Source organism: Myotis myotis, unplaced genomic scaffold (assembly GCF_014108235.1).
Source record: "Myotis myotis isolate mMyoMyo1 unplaced genomic scaffold, mMyoMyo1.p scaffold_m19_p_15, whole genome shotgun sequence".
Taxonomy (NCBI): Eukaryota; Metazoa; Chordata; class Mammalia; order Chiroptera; family Vespertilionidae; genus Myotis; species Myotis myotis.
This window is the reverse complement of record NW_023416319.1, coordinates 1,958,950-1,985,914: the sequence shown is the minus strand read 5'-3', so window position 1 is coordinate 1,985,914 and position 26,965 is coordinate 1,958,950. Positions and strand designations below refer to the sequence as shown.

Genomic DNA, 26,965 nt, shown 5'->3' with positions numbered 1-26,965 from the left:
AATATTTCCTAATTTATTCCGTGAGGGCAGCATTACCCTAATACCAAAATCAGACAAAGACATCACAAAAAATCTACAGGCCAATTTCCCTCACGAACACAGATGTAAACATCCTCAACCAAATATCAGTGAATCAAACACAGCAATGTATGAAAAGAATTATACACCACAACTAAGTGGCATTTATTCCAGGTATGCAAAGCTGGCTCAACATATGAAAATCAATTACTGTAACTCATCACATCAACATGCCAAAAAGAAACATCCCATGAGCACATCAATAAAAACAGGAAAGACCATCTGACAACATCCAACACCTATCCTATCTAATAAAAGAGAAACATGGTAATTAGCGTATGACTGCTACCCTTCCCATTGGCTAATCAGTGAGATATGCAAATTAACTGCCAGCCAAGATGGCGGCCAGCAGCCAGGCAGCTTGAAACTAACATGAGGCTTGCTTGCTTCAGTGACGGAGGACTCCAACATTCCCCACCTGCCTTGCCGGCCTCTGAGCTTGCAGTTTAAGAAACATTGTAACAAATATAGAAGCTAAACAAAACCCCAGAAACCTGCTTTCAGCGAGCGGGGATCTCAGAGCTGGAGTTATACATTGTTTCGATTATAGAACTTCAGCAGCAGAGGCCTCAGAGCTGGAGCCAGAGCTAAAGCTGGCCCAGAATAAAAAAAAAGAAAGAAAAAAAGGAGCAGTTGGGAGCTTCAGTCAGCCTGAAAACACCCCTCAGCCCCTCACCCAGACTGGCCAGGCACCCCAGTGGGGACCCCCACCCTGAAGGGTGTGTGACCAGCTGCAAACAGCCATCATCCCCTCATCCAGGCTGGCCAGGCACCACAGTGGGGACCCCCATCCTGATCCAGGACACCCTTCAGGGCAAACCAGCCAGCCCCACCCATGCACCAGGCCTCTATCCTATATAGTAAAAGGGTAATATGCCTCCCAGCACCGGGATCAGCGGAGCCGCGAGGCCTCCCGGCACCGGGATCAGCGTGACAGGGGGCGGTGCCCCAACCCCCTGATTGGCCCTGCTCTGCGTGTGACAGGGGGCGGTGCCCCAACCCCCTGATGGGCCCTGCTGTGTGCATGACAGAGGGCAGTGCCCCAACCCCCTGATCGGCCCTGCTCTGTGCGTGACAGGGGGTGGCGCCACAACCTCCCCATCGACCCTGCCTTGAGTGTGGCAGGGGGCGGTGCCCCAACCCCCCAATCGGCCCTACCCTGAGCGTGACTGAGGGTGGCATCGCAACCTCCCGATCTGCCCTGCTCTGTGCATGAGAGGGGAAGGCGCCCCAACTCCCCAATCGGCCCTGCTCTGAACCCGACCAGGGGCTGCACCTAGGGATTGGGCCTGCCCTCTGCCACCCGGGAGAAGGCCTAAGCCAGCAGGTCATTATCTCCCGAGGGGTCCCAGACTGCGAGAGGGCACAGGCCGGGCTGAGGGACCCCCCCTCCCCACCCCAAGTGTACAAATTTTTGTGCACCGGGCCTCTAGTTTATGATAAAAATCTCAGCAAACTAAGAATAGAGTGGAACTCCCTTAACATTATAAAGAACATCTTCCAGCCCTAACTGGTTGGGCTCAGTGGATAGAGCGTCGGCCTGCGGATTGAAGGGTCCCAGGTTCAATTCCGGTCAAGGGCATGTACCTTGGTTGCGGGCACATCCCCAGTAGGGGGTGTGCAGGAGGCAGCTGATGGATGTTTCTCTCTTGTCGACGTTTCTAACTCTCTATCCCTCTCCCTTCCTCTCTGTAAAAAATCAATAAAATATATTTTTAAAAAAATAAAGAACATCTTCCAAAAAGCTATCGCTAGCACAATCCTTCGTAGTGCGAAACCAGATGCTTCCCGACTAAGATCAGCACTAAAGAGAAATGCGTTATCGAGCCATGACGATGCGTGGAGCAACCATAAATGGATATGACTAAGTGAGAGAATCCAATCCAAAAAGCCACACATGTGTATGTGACATTCTGGAAAAGGCAAAGGAGACCGTAGAAATGATCAGTGGTTACCAGGGGTCAGGAGGGAGGGGGAATGAATTGATAGAGATAGAAAACTTTTAGGGCATTTTCTAAGGATACGCTATATCACATATACATTTGCCAAATATGGTATCGAGAGAATTGCGGCGTGAACCCTGATGTAGACTATGGACTCTGAGTGAGAAGGCCTCCCCTGCACACACAGGAGCCCGCCCCCTCCCTGACTATGGAGGGACACCCAGAAGAAGGACGGCCTTGCTTTACGGCCCTGCCCAGCCTCTGTCGGATTCACCAGGTGTTGCTCTGTCGGGTGCCAACTGGCCCACACCTCCAGCCACCTCCCAGGTCGCTGCCGTCTGTGTGGGGCCACCTGCCCCTCGAGGCGAAGCCTCACGCACACCTGGCCTCTCAGGAACCTGCGGAGCCTCCAGGGTGGACATCGCAGTCACACCGGGCCCAGCAGGTGCTCTGACCGGCCATTTCCTTCCTCTCATCTTCAACTACAGTGTAGGGTCAGGGGGGAACCCACTAGTGGCGACCACCTCCCAGGGTCAGCAAGGCCGGAACCCACCAATGGCAACTGCCCGCAGGGGTCAGCAGGGGTTACAAATAGAACAGAGAATGCATTTCCGTCGGTCAGGTGAGGAGGGAGGGGTGACGAATCTTGCGGAAGGAAATGCCTCAGTGACAGGAAAACACGCCCTTTGAAGCTTTGAGAAAAAGCAACCCATTCTCAGGCCAAACGCCTCACTCTCGTGGCCCCGGTGCCGTCCCGGGGACACAGGGCCCCTTCCCCGAGGCTGTGTCATAACAGTGAGTCTGCTTTATTGACAAACGCAGTTCCGGCGGAGGGAGGCCACACACACGGCGTCTGCACCGGCTTCCTCTGCAGCCGGAGGCCACTCAGTGTTGCTGACGTTTGTCAGGAGCAAGGCCCCCCCACCCCACCCCAAGTAGGAGCCAGAGCAGAGCGGGGAGCACAAAGGCCCAGGGACGCGGAGCCGAAAGCCGGGGAGCACGTGCACGGGGCTGGACAGGGACACGGTCCCCACTGCCGTCCACGCTGGGAGCTTCTCCGTGGCCACCGGCCAGCTCCTCGTCACCCTGCTCTGCCCCGTCTACGTGTCTCAGGAGAAGCACAGACGACGTTGTCTAATCCCAGCTCCATGTCCAACAACATCGCACGGCAGCACGGACCCCGCACGCGCTGAGCGGGGGTGCCTCCCAGCCCACACTGCCCGCCCTGGCAGGCAGGCCCAGCTCTGGGCACGGCCACTCCCAGCCGCCTGTCGACTGGCCGATGTGAGGCTGGGGAAGCCTGGAAGTAAAAGTCAGGGGAGGACAAACAAAATCCCTGCGTGAAGTGCTGACACCTCCCCACACACACCCTCCCTCCTCCCCGAATAGCATGGTACCGAGGCCTCCAATCCAGGGCCTGAGAAAATGAAATCCGGGCGCCTGTCCAGGAGCTTCCAACCATTCAAGGCAGCAAGTGTTTGGGGCCGGGCCGGGGAGGATGGGTCCTCGGGTTGCAGCCCCCAAACTGGGGCTCTGAGGCCACAGGAGGCCGAAGACTGTCCCCCACCCGCCACCCCACCCCAGTGGGATGCGTTGTGACAAGAAGCTTCAAGAATCAACAGAGTTCTGGAAGCCCTTCAGGCCAGAGGGAGAGAGGCCAAGAGAGAACTAGGGAGGTGTTACTCCTCAACAGTTTCGAGGGGACAGAGACCGGCCAGACCTGGGTCGGGCTTCCCCACAGATAGTTGAGGGGAAAGAATGAACTCATCTCGACAGAGGCCATTCTTAGAGAGGAACGCACCCACCTCGGAACTCAGGAAAGCAGACGTACCCACAGTGACACAGACAGGAGCCACGGAGCTCTGACCGACAGTGTGAGCCCTCCCCCTCCAGTTCACGGGCAAGTTCACGGGATCTTCCCGACAGAGAGCCAGGCGAACGGTAAAGCTATGACAGCGTCCTTGGCTTTGTTAGACGGACGAGGTAAGAAGCTCCCTAGCGTCTCTCGGCCTCCTGGTCAGAGATGCAGCCTCAGGTTCCTGCTCTAGCGACATTTTCTTGTAATCAGGGGAAAACACATAAATGAAACCTACCGCTCAGGCCATTGATTAGTGGAAAAGTTCTGTGGCATGAAGCACATTCGCGTCGCTGTGCCACCATCGCCACCATCATCGCCGAACTCGCTCATCTTCCCAAACGGAATCTCTGTCCCCATTGAACGCCAACTCCTCCTGCCCCTGCCCTCCCCCCCCCCCCCCACGGCCGCTGGCGGGGACAGTTGTGATGTCTGTCCCTGTGGCTTTGACTGCTCCAGGGACCCGTCTAAGTGGGTCATACAGCACCTGACTTACACCTGGTGTCCTGCGGGTTCACCCACGTTCCCGCGAGCGTCAGACGTCATTCCTGTCCCCTTGGAACCACGACCCTTGGACGGAGGGCTCACACTTGGCTGCCCACCCCTGATGGATGCTGCATGACTTTGGTTTGAGCTCTAAAGCTAAAGAATCAAGTTGAGACCCCACAAAGGCATAGGTTCCTAATTGATTGGTTTGTGGGGTTTTTTTTGTTTGTTTATTTGTTTTTTACATCAAGAATTTCAGACAATTTAAAGAAAAATGTTATTTTATGAAACTGTTTTAGACAGGTGAGTGAACAGCACCCAATCCCTGATATCCTCGTTGCTTCTGACTGATCTCAAGCCTCCTGACTGGCTGCAGGAGAGCGGGCCTGCGTTGGGGCCATGCTGACCTCATTCATTTCTGCGAGATATAACAAGTCGCTCACCTTTGCCTGTTTTCTTTGCCTTTTTCTCCACTGGTGACACAGCCTGGGCTGCGATGGTGAGGTCAGAGCGTGACATTCTCACGGTGACCCTGCACTGGGCCCTGAGGGAGCCCTGGGCTGCCCTGCCGCCTGGCCTGTTCCCCATGCTGCAAATCACCCGGCTGTAGCTGAGGGCTCTGGGACCTGCGTCCATGAGCGAAGGGAGCCTGGATGTAGACACAGAGCCTTCGGCAGTGCCATGGGGACTGGCGTGTGTCGTTCTAGTGAGATAGAGGAGTGGAGTTAGGGTGTAGAAAGGGCAGGGGATGGGAGTAAAGAAATGAACCAGAAATGCATTAATCCGGGGGGAAGCTGACTGCCCAGAGAGCAAATGCAGCCAGGAAACCAGGAAACGTATCCCAACTCGCCAGGTGTAAAAAAAGACATTAAAACAAAAGAAGTGCATATGCACACACACACGTGCATGTGTGTGTATATGTGTGTGCAGTTGTTCACATTTTAAAATTGTATATCTCACAGAAATAGCTTGATGCCCAGCCTCTCCTGGAAAAAATCAGAAGATATGTCCCCTGGGCTGCATTCTCTGCATTGGCCTGGGCGCACCCTGAGCAGGGCACCCCCTGTGGCCAGGGCAGGTCCTTCTCCTCCCGGCTCAGGCCCACCCAGCTCTTCTGGTCAAAGGACCCCACCTGCCTGGCACGCGTGTTTGTGACTCCACCCAGGGCTGCTGTGCCAGCGCCCAGCACAGAACGGGTGGTACGTGTTCCCCCCACGACTGCTGAACGGCAGCAGCCCAGGAACCCGGGGAAGGGAGGGAGGCGGCGGAGGGTTCAGGTTGGAAGGGATGTTTCATCTGACGTTAATCAGAGCACCCTCTGCAGCTTTCAGCAGCTGACCTTGACCTCTCACCCCCTCACTCCGCTCTTTCCCACCCGCCCCACCTCTGCTTCCATAGCACACGGTTCTCCTGTTCCTCCAGACGGAGCTGTGCCTTTGCCAGCGCAGTGCTCCACAGTTCCATGTGCTGCTCAGCTCGGGCTCACGGGGGACGCCCTTCGTTTCTCCATTCCCCGGGCACGTGCTGGGCCCTTTCTGAGGGCAGCGGCTGCCTGGCACCCAGAGCATTTTCAGGAATGAAAGTCCAGAGCCGAGTCTGCAGAAGAATGTGCCCGGGGAGGATGTGCAGGGCGGGGGGTGGGGGGATGTCTCAGATCCATCCCTCGGCTGCGGCCCAGGCAGGCCGCGTCCCTGGCCGGGGGTCAGCATTCATGGCCTCGAAAGGCTGCCAGCGACCAACGCTTGGTCATTTAAAAATTTTTAAGCTTTTTAAAAATGTCTTTAAATTAAATCTTGATTGTTGAAAGCATTACATGTGTCCTCTTTTTCCCGCATCAACCCCTTCTGCCTGCCCCCCTCCCGCCCCCGCCCCAGGCCTTCACCCTATTGCCTGCGACTTGGTCATTTTAAACAGAAGCGGAATTAGAAACGAGCAGCCCGTTGACTGCAGCACAGGCGCCGTGGGAACCGCGCTGAGCTGAGCCTCCAGGAGCCGGAGAGGGGCTCCTGGGGGTCAGGACACCAGCCTCAGGTTTGCTCAGGAGGCGTGGGACCCTGCGCCCGTCCACTCCCACCCGCGGGGAGCGCGCAGCATCTGGGAAACGGAGCCATCGCCCAGCTGCCCACCACGGAGATGAGGGCTGCCCGTTCGGGGAGACAGCCGAGCTCAGTTGCAGACAGCATCTCCTTTCTTGAAGGGTGGATTTCAAAGCCGTGTCCAAAGGCAAGTGCGTGTGGCTCTCGCCCTAAAGCCAATTCACACCCTCACACCGTGAAGGACAAGAACATCGTCTCAGCCGCGGTCACACTCAGCTCTCCACGGCCAGTCACCGGCACCAGCGAGCCCAGAGTGGGTCTGCGGGCATGGCCGGCTCTCAATGAACCGCGGTGGCGCTGAGGGTAAGGGGGAGTCGAACCTAAATCTTCCATGCTGTGATTCCAAGATTGTCCCCTGCAAAGCGCTTTCATCTATGATGGTCCCAGAATTCACTGGAATCAATCTCTCTCTCTCTCTCTCTCTCTCTCTCTCTCTCTCTCTCTCTCTCTGTTGTTTAACTAGCAGGTGTCCAGTTCAGCCTGGAGGAGTGGGGGGCTGGGGAGAGAAGAGGGAACCCCAACCCTCCCACCCCACAGGGAAGATCTGTCTTCCCAGGAGGGGGAGGCAGCCCTGGGCAGCCCCGGGAGGATCGCTTTCTCTGGGAAATGCCGGGGCACCTTGGGCCCCGTCTTCGTAGCACAATTAAATGGCTTTTCAGCATCAATTTGTGATGACGCTCGCAAGGGGATTCCTAGGAAACGAAAACGATGCCATACGGTGGAGCATGCTTTTGTCTGTTGTGCCTGAGAACGCTCCCAGAACGTAATTTGGCCCACGGTATAAACAGGTCCTCATTTCCATCCACAATGTGTGGCAGGTGGCCATGCTTTCAGGAAAGAGAAAAATCATCTTCATTTACGTAAAGAGTTTCCCTAAAGTCATGCATTATGCAGTCCGCCAGGTGTAAACGCCAAACGGGGAATCTCCCAGAACTTCCCAGCAGGTACCGTCTCGGACCCGGAACATCCCCCCGCCGCAGACGGGAGGCAGGAGACCCTGGGTTTGGTCACCCTGCAGTTAATGTGTGTGCAGAGGGGGGCAGGCGGAATTCTAAAGCTGTCCCCCAAGAACCCCACCTCTCAGCTTTCTCCACCACATACGACCCCACGTGCTGCTGGGAAGGGACTCTGCAGACGGAATTAAGGTTGCTAATCAGCTGACTTTAGAACAGGGAGATGGTCCTGGATTGTTGGGTGGCCCTGCACAGTCACAGAGGCACAGAGGAGTGGAAGGGTGGCAGGAGGGAGGGCGGAGCTATTCAAAGCAAGAGGTGGACTCCACCCACGGCTGCTGGCTGTGCAGGGGGAGGTGGGGGCCAGGAGCCAAGGAACAGGGGTGTCTAGAACCTGAGAACCACCCTTAGCCTACAGCCAGCATGGAAACAGGGACCTCACCTGTATGACCTTGGAATTGGATTCGTCCCAGAGCCTCCAGCAAGGAGCACAGACACACCGATTTCACCCTGCGAGACTCTGAGCAGAGACCCAGCGAGGAGACACGGAGAGCGCTGTGACCGTCTGACGCAGGGAAACTGGGGTTAGAAACGGGTGAGGCTTTAAGCTGCTAAGTGTTTGGGGAGTTTGTCCCAGGAGCAATAGGGGACTGATGCAGGTGAGCAGCAGGGGGCCCCGAGCACTCACGTGTGCAGGTGAGCAAAAGCACCTCTTCCCACCCTCTCGCTCTGTGGCCTCGGGGACGGGCCCACATGACCTTCGCAGACCGACGGGACCCCACAGCACACCTTCCCAACGTTCTTCTGTCCTTTTCCCTGCGTAGATCTACGTGTTTTTCGGAGACGATACACAGCTAGAAGCTAAGAATCTTTCTCAACATCTCCAATTCCCCACACCATCAGCACTTAACATGCATTTTGCATATGCTTGGCCCTAGGGTGCTAAACATACAATCCAGGGCACCTAGTTATCACCAAGGCACATTCTCGAAAGCAATGATTAACACAGGGCAGAGCTCCGCACTGTGGCCCTACTTTAGAGGGCAAATTCATTTTCAATATAAATAGTACATTTACTTTTCTTTTTCATTGTTTTCCCTTTCTGGTGGAAAGACAAGAGTCCCCAGGAAGGGCTTTCATTGAGTTAAAATAAAAACGTTAAAGCAAGACATTTCCATACCTTATAGTCTTCCTTATGCTCCTAAACAGGAGAAGCACAAAACAAAACTAATATATTGATCAGAAATAAGCATTATCGTTCCTAAAAATGGTGACCATTGAAGAGTGTACTGAAACCTGGCTCACAGCTTCGGTTATGACTAAGTCAAAATTTAGCTGCCCCTTCACAAAGGTTGACAAGAGACTTAAAATATATATCTCAGCCCAGGTGGCCTGGCTCAGTCAGTGGCTGAGCATCGATCTAGGAGCCAGGAGGTCACGTTCCATTCCCTGTCGGGGCACATGCCCAGGTTGCTCAATCCCCAGTGTGGGGCGTGCAGGAGGCAGCCAATCGATGATTCTCTCTCATCACTGATGGTTTTCTCTTTCCCTTCTTCTCTGAAATAAAAAAATATTTTAAATATATATATATATATATATATATCTCAAATAGATAAAAAGCATTTTTGTTGGAAATGAGTTCCGATGAAGAACTGTGATAAAAAGTCAGAAACCAGGACAAAGGAGTATGTCAACCCACAGTGTTGCTAACCCCAGACGACGATCAAACAGGCAGTCCTGTTTTCATCCTGCGTTAAGAAAGCTCCTACCACTAAAGGGGAATAGGCCCGTCCGCCTAGATAGGCTGGCTCACATGTTTTCCTGCAATGAAGGAGCCCTCCCACTTGGGTAAAGAATCAAAGACTGCCAAAGAATTTCCTAAATAAAAATAGAAGAGAGAGAAGGGGAGGGAGGCATACGGAATCCCACCCACACTGCAGGCCGAGGCTCTGAAATCCCGGTCCATGCACACAGAACAGGAAGAAGGAATGATGGGGTGGCGGCACGCTCTCTCTCGGGGAAGCTGCTGCCCTGGCAAGGGTGCGCGGCAGTCTCTGAGCAGGGCGGACCTGACACGAGAAAGGCAAGCATCTCAAGAATAAAGATGTCCTACGGCTAGTGTGTCTCCCGAGGGCTCTTAACCGTGTTGGCGGCGTGGATCCCGTTGGCCATCCAGTGACGCTTATCCTCAAAATCAGGCTGTTAATTCTGCGCAATAAAATATAACAGAACCAACAACCCGGTGTTTTAAACGGACAAAGAGACTGGAGCAGACACTACCAAAGAAGATAGACAGCTGGCCAATTAGCACACAAGAATTTTTATAATAATACTAAAATCTATTTGCCTTACAACTCATAGTTCCAAGTAACTTACTTGAAATACTTTATCGCATTAATATTAAGGATTTCTATAGTAAATTAAACATTTGAAAGGATTTATAACTGTACTATTTGCACAGCACACAGCCTGGAAGACATTAACCTGAGAAATCATAGTTGACAGGGACTAATTACGGAAGCCACCGTGAACGCGAAGTCGCCCCTAATTCTATTTTGTGAACATGAAACGTCTTGCCCCCAAATACAATGGCCTAATGTTGTAACCTGACATGTATACAATCCAAGGTGTAAGTCTGCTTTTCAGATTAAGTGGGACATACGTCATTTCCAAGTGATTTGCAATAGCAATCGGGTCTGTGGGCCTCCAATTAATGAGGAGTTGACAACTGCAGACAGATCGAATGCACACATCCACTCCCAGCCATCTCCGCCGTCCACAGACGTGCCACTGCCCATGGCTGTACAACGATCTTCCTTTTCCAGTGGGAAAGCAGATTCATGGTGACCTTGACTTCTGACCCAGCCCTCAGTGCCCTGTTCCTCTATAAAAGTTGGGCTGGAAGAAGGACCCATGAAACCAAATGCTGTGATTGTTTTTCTGATGTGACATCACCAGCAGCCGTCATCTATCAAATACTGTGCTTTACAAAACGCCATGGTGGGTAGACACGCATCCCCAGGCCGCATGCGCACTCAGGCCCAGGAGAGCGTGTGCGCTGTTTACTGAGCCGGCCTTGCAGGCGGAGGCAGGAGGAGTCAGGGTCAGACAAGCCTGCGGATGTCACACACCAATGGATATGGCCGCGGGCAGGCGCTCGGAGGAAAGCCATTAAGGATGTGAGCAGGAAATGGCTCGGCACTGGAGTGTCAGAAGGTCAGATCCCATCAACACAAACCAACGGTCACATGTGCATTGAACGCCAGTCAAGATAGTGCCTCGTCGGCGTGACGTGTTCCACTAGTTCCTTCCTGCTCAGGAATCCCAGCTCTGAGCAAGCAAACAGGCCTGTCGCTAGCAAACACGATTCCCCGAAGGAGGGGGCAGGCCGGGAAGCAACAGATAAACAAAACAGGAGCCACCCGGAGGACGGCTTCCTCGGAATAAGAGGGACTGTCGGTGCCTTCGGACGCTGCCCGAGACACGCTGGACAGACACACGCACACGGCACATGGCACGCGTGGGTGTCGGGTGAACCTTGCAAATACAGCGTCTTGAAGCTTTGCTTTAACTGTCAGCCCAGAGGGCACCGCCAGTGCAGTGCCCGAGCCTGGAGTGAGAAAGCCGCTCCGATGGCTGCACCTGGGAAATGAACATTCCCTCTCATGGCTTTTGCAGAGCGCATCGATTTTCCGAGCCAAACGACGATGATGCTTTTAGTGCTTTCTAGCTTCATACGATATAAACATTGGGAAAGCCATTTAAAGGGGATAAGGCTGCAGCTCTTTAAACGATAACGGCAATATAATAATAGTAAGCACGCTGAAATGCCGCAGGTAAGCAGGAATTATTATTCTCTCTTCAAAGTAAAATCAAGTCAGAGGCGCGATCATGACTCCCTGGACGCCCCCTCCATGGAGTCAGCGTCACTGTGCTCTGACGCTGTCAACGACTAAAATAACCTGCCCAGAAATGTTACTTCCTGGGTTTTCTTTAAAAAAAACAACCAAAAAACATTTTTTAATTGATTTCAGAGAGGAGAGGAGAGGGAGAGAGATATAAAAACATCAATGATGAGAGAGACTCGTGGATCGGCTGCCTCCTGCACGCCCCCTGCCTGGGGTGGAGCCCGCAACCCGGGCATGAGCCCTGACCCCGAGTCGAACCGTGACCTCCTGATTCACAGGTCAGCGCTCCACCACTGAGGCACGCCGGCCGGGCTCGCTGTGTTTTCTTTGGCCACATATTTTATTCAAAGGTGCGGCCATCTCAGGCTCATGATCTGGAACGCACGAGGCACAAAACGAGCTGCCCAGATCCGCGGTGGGTCCCCCAGCTCCACCTTCCTCCCCGTGCAGCCTGTCTTCCAGGCCTGCGAGACGCTCGGCTTTGGGGCTGCCGGACACTAACACCCTCCAGCTCTCCCGTGCCCCCCTCCCCGGAGGGTGTGAGAGCCTCGGCCACGGAGGCCTGCTACGGTCACAGACCTGCCTGTCGTGTTGACTCTGCGGGTATAAAGAGACCAGAGCTTTGTGCACGCCTGGCACACGGAGGCGCACGCCTGGCACACGGAGGCACACGCCTGGCACACGGAGGCACCTGAATGGCAGCTGCTGTCCCTCTGTCTCTTTGCTTTGCAGATCTCTCTCTCTTCCCTCTTCCCCTCCCCCCGTCTCCCCCCTCCCGCACCCCCGCTCCCCTTCTCCCGTCTCTACTGGATTAGGACAGCGGCCTCCGACGGGTCTCCCTGCCTGCTTCGGGAGCCTCACCTCCTGCCTGTCCTCCCGCCGCGGCCCCCAGGCTGTCACGGACACTCAGCAGCTGCCCGGACCATGTGGCGGGCAGACAGGCGAGGCCCCCTGCCCTGCCCTCCTCGCGCTCCCGCCCGCGCTCCCGCCTGGACCCGCCGGTGGCCTCGGCCCTCTGCACTCGCTTATCCGGGGACATCACAGCCACTCTAGGAAACGGAACCAAACATCTCTGCTGTCGCTGAGAGCCACTTAGAGAAGAAGAAAAACACAAAACGACTGCCAACTGCGACGTTTCCCAGCGCGACTTGCCGGGCGTAACAACTCAAAGTGTTTATTCGCCACGCAGTCCGCCGCCCATCACGCCCCGACTGGACCAGCCCTGCAGCGAGCACCAGCTCGTCCACACTTCCCGTCGCTGCGCTTCCTCCCGGAGACGGGCACTGACGGGGAGGAAGGACGAAACGGCATCGGACGCTGCCGCGCGTCACAAAGCTGTGACGTTTCCACGCAGAGCAGCAGAGGAGGCCTGCCTCGCGGAAACAGAATAGAGTCCTGACCTTTAAAAAAATAAAAGGCTAAGAAGTGATGTTTGTAGGCACTGGCCGGGCAGCTCAGTTGGTTGGAGCGTCATCCCGATACGCCAAGGTTGTGGGTTAGATCCCAGTCAGGGCACAGATGAGAGTCAACCAACGAATGCCTACCCAAGTGGAACACAAATCCACGTCCTCTCTCCCTCCCTCTCTCTCAGATCAATACAAAGCTGATGACTTGTTCTCTAAAAGAATTAGCTGCTTCCCAAAGGGGGATCTGCGGGTTTCTGAAGGTATTAGCTGAACCAGTGTAGACAACCATGAGTCAAATGAGCAGTCTTCAGGAACATGTGAGATGGCGGTGCTGGGTCTGTGTGGGGACAAAAATGACCTTCGCTCAGGACAGACCAGGGAGGCTGAATGTCTGCAGTTTGGGGGTTCCCTCCGGGCACCCCCGACATGTCCCATGTGTGGCACCTCCCCGTGGGGGACCCACCTCCGTGCCACCTCCATCTGGGGTTCGGACTCTGCATCAGAGGCAGGGCGTGACTCCAACACCGGAACCTGGACAGAACTTTTCTCAGAGCAGAAGCCCTCGGGGAGCCCTTACAACAGTTTGAAGTGGTTTTCAACCAGAGCAGCAGGCCCCAGTCCATCGCTCGGACCCTCCCAGGTGGCCACACTCAGCCCTGGGTGCTAGGGTCCCTGGGGCCTAAGTTGGGGTGTCCCTGAGTGGCCCCTGTGGTAGCGCCAGTTCCAGGAAGGCTGTCCTCCGGCCCCTCTCGTGATGGAACAATCAACCCCCTCCCCCTTGAGACGAGGCCAACACAGGGAGAGAACACTGGGCAGTTCTTGAACCAGCTTTGCCGTGACTCATCCCAGAAGAATGGCCTGGGGCGCTCTGGCCAGGCAGCCACACAGGGTGGGAAAGCTACCAGGGGCACTTGGGGCCACGGGCTGGTGCCTGGGGTCAGAACCAGTGTAGCCCCGCTGCTAACAAGGTGATGGTGCGATGGTGGTGCGGAGAGTATGTGTGTAGGGGTGGGGGGTGCGAGGAAGACAGGCTCATGGCTCTGGGCTTTCCCAGAGAGGGGGCACCTCTGTGGGGACCCGCGACACTTAGCCAGAAGCCAGCATGGCACCAGGAGCGGGTCCTGGGTCTTTCCTCTGAATGCTCTGAGCAGCTGTTCCCACCCCTCCTGCTGGGAGGCTAAGACGCAGGTTCCCAGCTAAGACCCGGGTTCCAGGCTAAGACCCGGGTTCCAGGCTAAGACCCGGGTTCCCAGCTAAGACACGGGTTCCCGGCTAAGACACGGGTTCCAGGCTAAGACCCGGGTTCCCAGCTAAGACACGAGTTTCCATCTAAGACACGGGTTTCTGGCTCACCTGCACCGAGGAGACTCGCTGCATGGCCCCTGGCTGCACCCGCTGGGAAAGCGCTCTTCCTAAGCGGGGCACGTGGGGGCCTGGATGAGCGGCTGCTGGGGGCGTGCAGGGAAGAGACTGCTGCGGGAGGGGAAAGGAGGAGGCCTTGATGGCAACGCTGGGCATCTGGACCCCGCATTCCTGACCTGCGTCGCATAAACCCACAGAGTCCTCATGGCCTCGAAAGAACTGACTCCTGTTTCCGTCTTTTATGTCCCTGAGACCCCTGACACGGAGCGAACCCCTCCCAGTGTCTGCGGTGACCTCACGACCTTCCTGTGCACCGAGGTCCCCCCGTCACCCCGGGTGACCAGGGAGGCTGGTGGAAGCAGAGCTCAGCTCTAGACCAGGGAGACTCTTTCGAGGACCTTCCCACGATGGCACCTGGGGGGTGACAGCTAAGGCAGTGGTGGTCTGCTCCCTCTGCCGGGACCCGGGGCACCCTAGCCGCGTGCTCTGTGGTGTGGCCACATGGGGAGCTGCACACCCACCAGCTCCCCTGAGGCACGCACCTGGCTGGGGGTGGGAAGCCAAGGGGACCCCAAACCAGACTCAGAGTAGAGGCAGCAAGGGCTCAGCCCCCATGGCAGGCCCCGAAGGCTCTGCCCCTTCCCAGCAGGGCCCGAGGGCCTCCTCTGTCTCAAGGCGGCTTCACCGACATCTCACATCGTTTGGGGTCGAGGCTCCGGGCCCTGCTCAGCTGGGGTACTCCCCGTCTAACACCGGGAAAGCCTGGCTCTTTGTAGGGAAGCAGACGAGGGTCTCCCACAAAACGCGAGCAGCATGTGGGACATGGGTGAGGGGTCAGTCCGTCGGGGCAACGAGAACAAGAAGAGGTTCAGTCCAGGGGAGGACAGCGGGCCGGGAGCAGGCAGTGTGGCCCTGGGCGAGTCTCGGGCCCCTGGGTCCCAGCAGGCGGTGCACTTGGTTTTAAAGAGAGAGATGGAATCATCCGCCAGAGAGGGGACATCCAGAGCGAGAAGGTAGCGCTCGGCTCTGGCTTCTGGCAGACGGACAGACGCACACAGAAGACACACGTCTCGTCACGGTCAAACATGTGAGGGGGCTCCTGAGCAACTGGACATGAGGAAAGCGCTTTCCTTTCCATCGGACGATAAGAAACGTCAGGGCGGCGCTTCAGTGTGCCGTGAACTCAGCTCCTGAGCACAAAAATCCAGTCGAATTGAGCCAAACCTTGTGTCAGCCCCGGGCTGTGTCCTGCCCAGAGAGGTGCCTGGGGCAGGCTGGGCTTGTACAGTAAAGGAGAAAGGAATTTTATATATGTCTGCTTTTATTGATTTTAGAGAGGAAGGGAGAGGGAGAGAGAGAAACATCGATGATGAGAATCACCTATTGGCTGCCTCCTGCATGCCCCACACTGGGGATGGAGCCCACAACCTGGGCATGTGCCAAGACTAGGAATGTAACCGTGACCTCCTGGTTCACAGATCGATGCTCAACCACTGAGGTGTGCCACTGGGCCAGCCTTACATTTAACCCCCCTGGAAGAGACCAGTTCCACCCTCCAGGGGCGTGGGGCAGCCCTAGGACAGCATGGTGACTTTTGGGGGGTAACTTTAGTTCTAAACACGGGGCGTGTAGACCGCAGGCACTCAGCAAATGTCTAGCATCTCCGTGTCCTTGCACATGATCTTACAGACTCTTAAATACGACCCACGTTGGATGAAACCACACTCCCGTGAAAGGACCCGCTGGGAGCTGCAGAGGCCGGCCGGGCTCGCCGATGCCAAATGTGTAGTCTCAGGCGCTTGCATCTCGATGCTACTCTGGGCCAACATCGGGGACTTCGCTCACAGGATGTGAGTGGGCACAGGGACACCGTCTCCCACAGCGGATGGGACTTGGGCTGATGTTCGCAACCCTGATGCACTGAATCACCGAGGCGCCTAACGCAGTGCCGTCGGGAGCTGAGGAAGACGGAGCGCGCAGCCCACCTCTCAGAATGAGGACGGTGGCGGCTGCAGTGTCTGCACGTCTAGCACCTCACGCTCAGCTGCGGATGGACCAAGGCCACGCGGATAGCCCGAAAGGCCAATGGCAGGCACAGGTCTCGCCAGGCACCACGCAGGCTGAGGGCCTGAAAGAACGGGGCTCCCAGGGCACCCCTCTTTTTGACCAGCAAACCGCAGACCGCGGCATGGACTGCAAGGCCCATCTGCAAAGGCAAGACGCTCAAGCAGTTTGACTCTGGGAGAGCAGGCTCCTGTTTCCTAGTCATTCAAGCACCGCCCTCAGGCGACCTTTTGTGACCCCAAAACTGGGTTTCTGTAAATCCCTGGCGTAGCAAAAGGGCACACATATTCCGGCGCTTTGCTCATTCCCACTGCTCTTCCCCCGCCCGCACCCCCTCACTGGCACAGCTCCTGCCCCAGAGACACGGGGAGTCTGGTCTGAGCACCCGCCACGCGCCCATGTGAGGGGGCAGGTGTCACCCCTCTGCTCCCCCACATCGTCCCAGGCCACGCCCTGGTCCCTCTGTACCTCTCGCCCCCAGGGGCCCGGGGCCAGAAACCCCACTCGGGGCTAAAGGGAGCGTGGAGGCATGAGGGTGGCCCGGCATTTAAGCAAACTCATCCCTCACTGGTTGGGAGGGCCTGTGAGAGGGGCGAGGGCTTACGGGAGTTCTCACCCTCTACCTCATTCCGGGGGGCCCACAGGAAGAACCCCGCGTTCCTAGTAAAGCCCTATCGCTCTGCCCTGCCCCTCAGCTCCGTTTCCTCCTGTCGACACCCCACGTTGCGCAACCCTCTCTTTTCCCCAAATAAACCCTTTCGGTGATGAAACGGCCAGCCCATCCTGCTCCCAGTCGACAGAGGCCTCCTCAGATGGCAAACACGGGGAGATAAACCCTCAGCAGCCAAGCGTCCCAGCCAGTCTCTCTCTCTCTCTCTGTGCGGCTCTCTCCTCTCCCTCTCTCTGCCATCTGTCTCTCTCTGTGTCTCCCTGTCTCCACCGCCCCCACCCATTCTCTGACTTTCCCTCGGGATGCAGAGCGGAGGGAAACTGGGCTGAAGGCAGGAGAGACCTGGAGAGGCGCATGAGCACCTGCCGGTGGAATCCTGGGCCCAAACCCACCTCTCAGCTTCCTTCACTGGCAGATCTTCCTGGAATCTAGGACATGGGCGGGGCATTCTCTAGGGAGGGCTTACTGGGTCTCCTGTAGGCCCGCCCCCTCTAGAGGCCCACTCTGCCCAACCACCAAAACCCACAGCCTTTCTGTGCTGTGACACGGGGCTCGGTCTCGAATGGCTGAGAGCAGGCCAGTCCTGGGGACAATGATGAGGAAGCTGACCTTGGGCGTCCCCAAGCCCTCTGAGCCCTGCTCCTCCTCTGCCCCCCCCCCCCCCCGCTCCGTACCCTTCACCCACACACCCCCAACAGGAAGCGAGGCAACAGCAGACTCGGATGTGAGCGCCTCCTGACCCCAGCCCTCATAGAGGGCTTTGCACCTGTGCTGTAGTTCAAAGAACGAAATAAAAGCTGTATCCCACGCCTGACGCCAGACAGACAAGCTGGTGGGGGAGGTGGGGCAGCCCCAGGCTGTGACCTCAAATCGTGCAAGTGCACGTCCTCCTTTGAGGCTGGCCTTTTGAACAGGGGAAGAAAGAGAGGCCAGAGCTCCCGGGGTTTAACGAGGAACCCGCCGGGGAAGCGCTGCCACTTGCCCAGGCTCCGCTCCCGCGGGGCGCCCTGCCCGCCACGGGACCTGTGCGTGGGGGCAGAGGAGCCAGCCAAGCCTCGGAGAGACGATCGGACTCCGCCGAGCCGGCCCGCGGAAGTCCTGCTCCAGGGACAGCGGGAACGCCAGGTTCTCTGCAGTGAGAGGCCAGCGAAAAGGCCAGTACAAGGCCACTGGGAGTAACACACTATGGTCAAGCCAAGAAGGAAAACAGCTAACCTGCTCCCTCGTCCAACAACTGGTGACCGAAGTCCAGCCGCAAACATCCGAGCAGATTGAAGGACATGAATAACCAAGACCGGCCCGGCCACGGTGGCTCAGTGGTTGAGGCCTGACCTATGAACCAGGAGGTCAGGGTTCGATTCCTGGTCAGGGCACAGGCCTGGGTTTTCGTCTCCATCCCCAGTGGGGGGCGTGCAGGAGGCAGCTGATCAATGATTCTCTCTCATCATGGATACTTCTCCCTCTCTCTTTCCCCGTCTCCCTTCCTCTCTGAAATCAATAAAAATATTTTTAATAAAATAAACAAGACTGGGAATTCGGTGACTTGCCCTGAGGGCAGGGGACCAATTGGCGCCCAGAGCACTCAGGCCTGGGTGGGACTCTTCCCTGCCCCCTGAGCCCCTGACATGCACCAGGCTTGGGTCTCTAGGCCCCCCTACAGCCCACCCACCTGACACCCTGATGGGAAGGGTCATTGTCGCCATTAGGATGACAAGGGATCACCCTCGATTGTCTGACACTGTACATCAATGGATTATACTAACTGGACAACTATTGATTGTATTTGAAACGTTTAAAACAGGCATCCTTTAGGTAAAATACTTATCTGGTCCCTATTTCACCGGGAATCAGTATGAAAGGATACGCATATTGTTTCCATGAAACATCCTGGGGACACTTTTTATTTCATAAGCGTAGTCAACCCCTTTGAAGTACTTGTGCAGTTGAAAGAAAGACAGGAGGCCCCCGTGTCTGCCTCTGATCTGGCTGCTGTGGAGTTCAAAGGGCTGAGAACCACATCAAAACTCCCCACACGGCACCTGGACGGGCGGGCCTGGGTGGAGATTTGGGGAACAGCAGCCAGACCCCGGGAAGAAAAGGAAGCTGGCCTGGCAATCCCCAAGGCCGGGATCTCCCAGCCCACATCCGCCAGGAGCCCCTCCCCCGCGTGCACCTGCCCCGCCGGAGGTCAGCTCAGCTCAGCAAAGGCCCTGTCCCTGCAGGTGGCGGGTATGAAACCCCAGCCCCTAGAAGACCAGCCACACTCTGGGTCTGGAGAGAAACGCAAGTGACAAATCAAGAAGTTAACCTGCAAAGCGAACTCCTGGTATGTCTGGGACCCACTCCTAAAGTTACCGGCTGAAGCACCCACAGCCTAGTCTTACCTGGGTGACTCGGTTGGTGCCCAGCGCAGAGAGAGACAGATGTGCCCACGGGGTGAACCCAGGACGAGAGCCCTGGATTGGGCCGTGCCCAGACTTCCTGGACAAGCTGGGGAGAGGGCGGCATCAGTGGGCACCCCGGAGCTGGCACGATGCCATACCTCTTTAGCGCTCAGCGGAGTGAAGCTCTGAGGATTTGGGGGGCAGTCCGTAGCTTCCCAGCTGTTGTGCTGGAGTCTAGAAGCCATTCCACTGACCGGGGTCCACACAGCAGTGGGAGCCACGCCGCCTCCCGGCGCTGTGTCTGGCTCACTTTGGTGTTTTCGGGCGCGCAGCCTGTTTAATTCAGTCTATGAGCCCACGTTAACGTGCACAAAATCGTGCATTTCTGTCTTAGAAGCCACTCTAACTCTGAAGGGTCAACCGTGTCAAAGAGTGGGCACAGGTAAGCGGTAACTTATGAGATTAAAATACTTAGTCATACAAACTCTGCAGTCATTCAAATTGCGCTGCAAAAAAGGAAGTTCCCCACCATGTAACACAGTATCGATCTGACCCAGCACTTTCGATGGCCAGGCCTGCAAAAGGGATCTACCTATTAATACAGATTTTGACTTTACTTATCTATTCGTTCGAACCTCCTGGTTCTTAATGCGATTCACAGCCTTAGGTGATGCGGGGTGCGGTGGCCACGGTGCATGGCGCGTCGGGCACGGGCCTCGTACGTGGCATGTGTCTCTGCCACCCTCACGCAGCCGTGCGCTGTCCAGCTCTCACTCCCATTGTAGAGAAGAAAACACTGAGCCAGCCCAGGTCACTCAGAGCTGGGGCTTATGGGAATCCACACCTGAACCCCAAGTCCGAACCCTCAGACACACCTTCCATCCTAAAGCGCGAACCACCGGGCAGAGGAGAAACTACGTCAACAAGTCAACTGGAAACCAGAACAGAGTCTGGCCCGCGCTCTGGGACAGGCGCAAAAGGAATGAAAGCAAGAGCGATGCTCTTAGGCAGAGGGAGGCATTGGAAGTGGGCACTGAGGTATGAGTAGGAGTCCCTAAACTGGAGATAAAGAGGAAGGCGATTCTGAGCAGGGAGCTGAGCGGGCTCCACCTCCGAGGACCTACGGGGTGTCCTCAGGGTGTAGCGAGCCGCTGGCTCGCCAGGAGATAGCACGCTAACGGCTGGGGGTGACCTTGGGACACAGTGTTTTCCCGGCGATAATCGCACTAGAAGGCCAGGCTTTATCCTAATGGATACAATCGGTCCTGCTGTAACAGCAAAACCTCTGGGAGCGTAACTCCGATGTTATCAATGAAAATGACGCATCAGGAAAGGAATGGAGGGCAGCCCAAGTGGGGTCCCCTCGCGGCTCCCAAACCTGCCTCCTTGGGCGGTCCCTGGGGTCCCCCTGGTCCGGCTCAGTCATTTTAGCAAGTCTGTTCAGCACCCCCCGAAGATTGGGCAATGTAACCCCCACACAGACCCATGTCACATCTCCACGATCCAGTACAATCCACATCAACGCAAATGTATGGCTGCCTCCCAGCCACGCTCCCCTCCACTAAAAATACACCCGCCTGTCCACTCCAGCAGATGCGCCCCCAAACGCTTCGCTCCCTCCCGCCTTCATCTGTCCAACGGCATCGTCGCCGGCATCCTGGCAGGTCCGTGGCACAGCAGGCTGGAAGCCGGTGCCCTGAGGCAGATAAAGGAAACATCGGGAAAGTGTTGGGCTGAGTGTGGGGAGATCACAGTGGATTTGGGGCATGCTGAATCGGGCGCATCTGATTTGCCAGGAGGAATGTTGGCGTGGGGGAGGGGGGGGCTGAGCATGTGAGATGACAGGTGCAGAGGAGTGGTCTGGGCTAGCAATATGCCTCTGACTTGGAAGGAGGGACTTTGGTTAAGGGGGTGCCTTGGACTGCGAGGAGGCAGTAGAAACAGCCAAGTGGACCAATGGGGGCCTGGTGCGGAGGAGACCCGCTGACCAATTGAAATGGGCATTTCAGCTCCATGACCCACCGACTGTCAACTACTGTTGATTCCTCACACATCCACCTTCAACGTGCCCCCCATGGTCGCCCCCATGCCCCCTGCAGCCCCTGTCAGGGGCTGACGGACGTACACAGGGATCCCTGGAGGGAAGGGATCGCTCGCTGGAGCGCAGAGCCCGGGACCTCCCTCAGCGGCCATGGCGGCACTGACCCGGGAGCTTTCTCGGCCAGCGGTCCCTCTGCAGGAGCGAGAGTGGCCTCCATGGGTTTGTTTTTAAACCTAAACCCATCCAGGTTCATCCAACAACCTGCACTTCTCAGAGGCAATCCAGCTCCTGGCTCACGTGGCCACGCGGACAGTCTGGGTCCGGAGGAGTGAGGGTGCTGATTCACAGGCGTCACTAACACGAAGCCCTCTGGCCCGGAGGCCAAGCTCAGAGGTGGTGCCTCACCTGGGGGAGCTGGGGACCCCTGCAGGCCCTGCTCACTGGGAGCCAGCAGACCCCTCCTCCTGGGCCTGCCTGTCCCCGCAGGGCTGTCTGCTCCCTGAAAGCTTAGAGCCTGTGCTCAGGGAGCCCCGAGCCCACCCCTGCTCTCCCACAGAGCTCTGCCCACACCTGGCCACGCACACGCCCGCCCCGCAATGCACTGGTTTTACACACACACACACACACACACACACACACACACACAGGAGTCTCTGTTTTGCAGAGGTAGAAGCTCACCCACCTTCAGGCACCCGGGGTCAAGGGGCACCTGAGGTCAAGGGCAGACTGGACATGGACACAGCGACTCTAAAACCCGGGACCATCTTTGCTGGTTTTCAACCATCTTCCCTCCAAGGTATTAGCACAGAGCACGCTCCCCTTTCCCGGCCCGGGATTGGGGCTCTGATGGAGCCAGGTCCTGTCCCAGCGAGTCAGCGCCACAGCCAGGCGGTGTAAATGCCCAGCCTTTCTAGAAAGGCTCGCGGTGCCAGGAGGGAATTAGGTCAGCCCGGGGGTCACGCAGGGCTTGGCTCTGCCTCTCCATCCTGTGGGCTGTCCTCGGGCTTCCCCGGATGGCCCCCAGGAGCCCGCAGGCTTGGCACCGCGCGGACTTTCACCCACCCACCCTGCAGAGGGCGGCGGCCTGGCCCTCCCGGGTCCCCAGCTGCACCCCACTCGGCTCCCCTCGCCTGGAAGGCGCGGGGCGCGGGGCCACCGGGCGGCATCCCACGGCAGCCCCCGCCCCTCCGGAGTTGGCGCAACTCCGAGCCACTTTCTCAAAAGGCTCCTGTCTCGTCCCGGCGAGCGCGGAGCCCCCAACACCCCCGCGGGCACCCCCTCCCGGTCTCGCCCGCCTCCACGCGCGTCCCTGTCGCCAGCCCCCGGCAGACACACGCTGGCCCGTGCGCCGAGCGCGAGCGCTGCCGATGCCAAGTTGGGCTGGGGGTCCGGGGCCGAGGCCCGGGTCGCGCGGTCCCCAGCTGCTGGCACCCGGCGCGCCGCGGGCGGACAGGGACCGGACCCGGCACCCGGCACCCGCACCCGGCGCCCGGCGCGGCCCCTCCCTCCCGCGGCGGCGGCCTCCGCGCGTCCCCGGCCCGCACCGGCCGCCCTGGGCGCACGGCCCGAAGCGCCCCGCCCGCCGCACCCGCGCGCTCACCTCGGGAGGGCCGGGCCGGTGCGGATCCCGGCGCCGCGGCGACTCCGCATCTCGGGGCGCTGGCCCGCCGCCCTCCGGGCGCCCCTCTGGCCCCGCCGGGCGCGAAGGCGGGTCGCGAGGACGCGCGGAGGCCGGGGCTGCGGGGCGCTCCCCGCGCCGCCTCCCGCCGCCTCCCGCCGCCCGCACCCGCGCGCCCGCCGCCCGCAGCCGAGCAGGAAATTTGTCCGGCCGGTCGGTCCCGCCGCCTCCTCAGCTGCGGCTCGGGCTCGGCTCGGGCTCGGGCTCGGCGGCGGGGGCGGGGGCCGGCGCTGCGAGGAGCGGGGGCGACGCCTGGTGTCTGGCGCAGGGAGCGCACCCCGCCGCCCGCCCCACCTGGGCCGCGGCCCCGCCCCGCGCGGATGGCCTGAGCCCGAAGCGCCCAGGCCCCCTGGGGGGTCCTTTACCGACGCTAATGCGTCCTCATTGAGACCCTGGCCCGGCCCCCACCGCCCTGACCCAGGCGCGCAAGTAGGGTGCCAAGACGTGCCAGGCGCTCTCACAGTGGCATGGCCCTTCCCACCCAGCCTGGCCCTGGACACCAGGAAGTGGCCAGGCCGGAGGCCATGCGGTCAGTACAGGGCACCGGGACCACTACTGCTGCTCTCTCAGGTGTGGGCACCTGCCTGGTGTCGGTGAACTACCCCGGGCTGTGAGCTCCCAGGCCCTGCTCCTCTCCATCACAGCCCCCAGGTGCTCGGGAGGAGCTGAGCTGAGGCCTGTCTCCCGGAGCCAGCAGGGCAGGCACCTCCCCCTGAGCGCGCCCCCAGGATCGCCCGGGGAGGTCACCAGCTCTGGATTTTCCTGCGCGGCCGCCGCAGAGCCAGGCCTCTGCGGGGAAGGCCCATGGCAGAGCTCTGATGAGCACAGTGAGCTTCTTGGCCCCGCAGGTGCGGAGGCTGAGCCTGGGACACAAGCGGGAGAGACAAGTCAGACATCTGCTCTGGGAAGGCAACCGCGCTGGTGACATGATGCGGGGCAGATGGCCCTTCCCTCCAGTCATGTCCTCTCTGTGGGACCCGCAGAATCTTCCAGGAATTGAGCAATATCCCTCCACCTTTTCCAAAGTCTAAAGAGATTCATCCTTGTCCCACAAAAGCGGGGGCGTGTTGACCCATATGGAGGCCTTGATCCTCCTTAACCACCTGCCTTCAGCCTCTCTTAGGCTCAAGGCCCCTGAGACATCCGGTCCATTTCCCTCTTCTGGTTCTAGGCCTCGGGGACCTGCCCCCGCCTCTTACCATCCTGCTCCTTTAGGACCTGGGACCAGCCCTAGTCCCACCCCCAGCTTCCTCGTAAGCCCCTTGCACACCTGAGAACCCTCCAGCCTCGCTCTGCCACACCCCCTCCCACTTTCTCTCCACCAGCCCCCCCCCCTCCCCCATGCCGGAAAGCGTGGCTGGTGGCCGTTTCCTGTGACCGGGAATGTGTCTTGGTTTTCATGGCACTCGAGGCCTGGCCATTTGGATTTCCTCAAGGGAACCCCGAAAATGTTCATCACCCTTGAAGGGCTCAATAGACATCAATGAAAATCAAAACGCTCAGACCAGACATGCTGTCTAGGAGGCCAAGCAAAACGGCAAAATTGGTTTATAAGAAAGCCAATCGGAGTTGCTTTTAAACCGTGTACAGGCGCACGGACATCAAATTCCTCTGGGGGATAAATCAGAGGGCTCATGGTGGGTGGGCTGGGGGGCGCGGCAAGCAGGGGAGAACCGACGTCTGACCGGTCCCCACAAAGGAAACTCGCAATGGCTCTTCTGGTCTCAGGATGGACCAGAACGGATGCGTCTACTGGGCCCAGAACGTTCTGTGTTTACCTTACTCCATTGTCCTTCCCCTCCCCCGTTTCCAAGCCATGCCCAGGTATGAACACTTACTAATCAATGAAGCCAAGGGGACGGGCCCTTTGCATAGCTTCCTGCATATCCCGGGAAGACAGAGAGCTGCTTGCCCCTCCTCATCCTCACAGCACCCTAACTCCTAGTTTCCCTTCTGGGATCACTTTTCTTTTTTCTTTTTTCTTTTTTTTAATATATTTTATTGATTTTTTACAGAGAGGAAGGGAGAGAGACAGAGAGTCAGAAACGTCGATGAGCGAGAAACATCGATCAGCCGCCCCCCCCCCCCCACCGCACACCTCCCACTGGGGATGTGCCCGAAACCCAGGCACATGCCCCTGACCGGAACCGAACCTGGGACCCTTCAGTCCGCAGGCTGATGCTCTGTCCACTGAGCCAAACCGGTTTCGGTGGGATCACTTTTCATTGTGGATAATATGCGTGCGTTGTCCAGTGCTGAGGGCACAGTTTAATGAATAAAGGCAAGTGCAGACCCTATCAGGAGACTAAACATATCCCTCTCCCCAGAGAGTTCCCCCATGTCCCTTCCCGGAGAGCCCCAGTGAATGGAGCCATACAGTGTGAGCGCTTTCACTTCTACTTTCCTTCCCACGTCAACATCTTCTTGACATTCGTGTTTTACTGCCTACATCGAGAGCTTAGGCAATGTGTCTTTTTTCTCTAGTTGTTTTTAAGGATTTTCTCCTTATTGTTGCTTTTTTATATACATGTGATTAACATGTGGATTTGTGTGGTTTTCCTTGTGTCTGTCATACTTGGGATTAGTTGTGCTTTTTGCTTTATAAGTTTATACTTTTCATCAAATTTGGAAAATTTTTCAGATACCATTTCTTCAGAAATGTTTTCCACCTTCCTCCAATTATATGTACACTAGTAGCCCTGAGTACAAATCCATGCGCCAGTAGCTCGCTGCCGCCCTCCTGTAGCTCTCCGCCCCCCCTTGTCCCCTCGCCCCCCATCATAGCTCGCTGCCCCACCCCCCTGCTGATCCGTGATCTGGTCATTACCCAGTCTGTCACTACGCTTCACAGCGTAACGACCATTTGCATATTATATCTTTATTACATAGGATGATATCACCAGCCATTGACCTGCAGGCCACTGAAGCTTTTTATTTTTTATTATTATTTTTTAATCCTCCCCTGAGGATATTTTTTCCATTGACTTTTAGAGAGAGTGGGAGAGTGAACGGGAGGGAGAGAGAGACATTGATGTAAGAGAGACACATTGACTGATTGCCTCCCACACACATCCTGACCTGGGCAGGGGATTGAACCTGCAACCCAGGTATGTGCCCTTGACTGGGAATCGAACCTACGACCTTTCAGTACGCAGGCTGACGCTCTACCCACTGAGCCCACCAGCCAGGGTGGCAACTGAAGTTTTTCAAATGTTTAAACCTTTTTTTTTCTGCTTCAGTTTTGATCGTTGCTATTGCTATCCCTTTCCATTTACTGATGATTCCTTTTGCTAAGTTCACCTGGTGGAAATTCTCATCACAGAGAAGGAATTGTAACTGTGGTGATGCATGGCAACCGGGCTTCTTGCCGCAATTGCCTCCCAGGATGTACACGTGTCAAATCATTCCGCTGGACACCCGAAACTGACCGTCTCCGTCTCTTACGCCTGAAGTGTTAAAAACCACGCGTCGCTCAGAGAGGTGGACACTCCGGCAAAAGTATACCCCCCCCCCCCCCGCCTTCTTTGAGAAGCTGCAAGACCTTCGAGAGATTGAGGACGGAATGAACTGCCTGCGTGTCTTTCATTCTCACCAGGAGGTGCGGCCTGTAACCCCGAACGCTGTCACGTGTGGAATGACTTGCCCTTCACCCCACTTTGCCTCGGGCCTAGTTCCGCTGTGCTCTAGGAATTGGTGGGAAAGGGGTAACAGGATGTGATTGCAGCGCGAGATCCTGAAGAAACTTGGTAAACAGGATAAAGGCAGCTATTTTTTTTATCAGTGATTAAAACAAGATAAAATCTAGTTTTTAAAGGTTTGGTTTCCTAAAGCAATGGGAGGTTGAGACAGGATTTGTGTATTAAAAATTGCCTCTTTCCTGGAAAATGTTGTCCTTCTTGAGGTAGTTTTCTATTAAAATGATCCCAATGTATATATAAACCACGTACGTTTTATAGCAAGAGCACACATACGCGTGAGTTAATGAAAAAGAGTAAAACAAACTCTAGCATATCTCTAGAGCTCTCTGTCTGATGCGATAAA

At 57.0% G+C, this 26,965-nt stretch overlaps 1 protein-coding gene across 1 annotated transcript in view; it reads right to left on the bottom strand.

Annotated features, from left to right (window-relative positions):
• PTPRE (protein tyrosine phosphatase receptor type E) overlaps nucleotides 1–23,058 on the bottom strand; it is a 103,988-nt gene extending 80,930 nt beyond the window's left edge. Inside the window, exon 1 of the mRNA XM_036335676.1 lies at nucleotides 22,847–23,058. The gene's annotated coding sequence lies outside the window, so the exon portion shown is untranslated. The remainder of the gene's footprint in view (nucleotides 1–22,846) is intronic.
• Nucleotides 23,059–26,965: the final 3,907 nt, after the last annotated feature.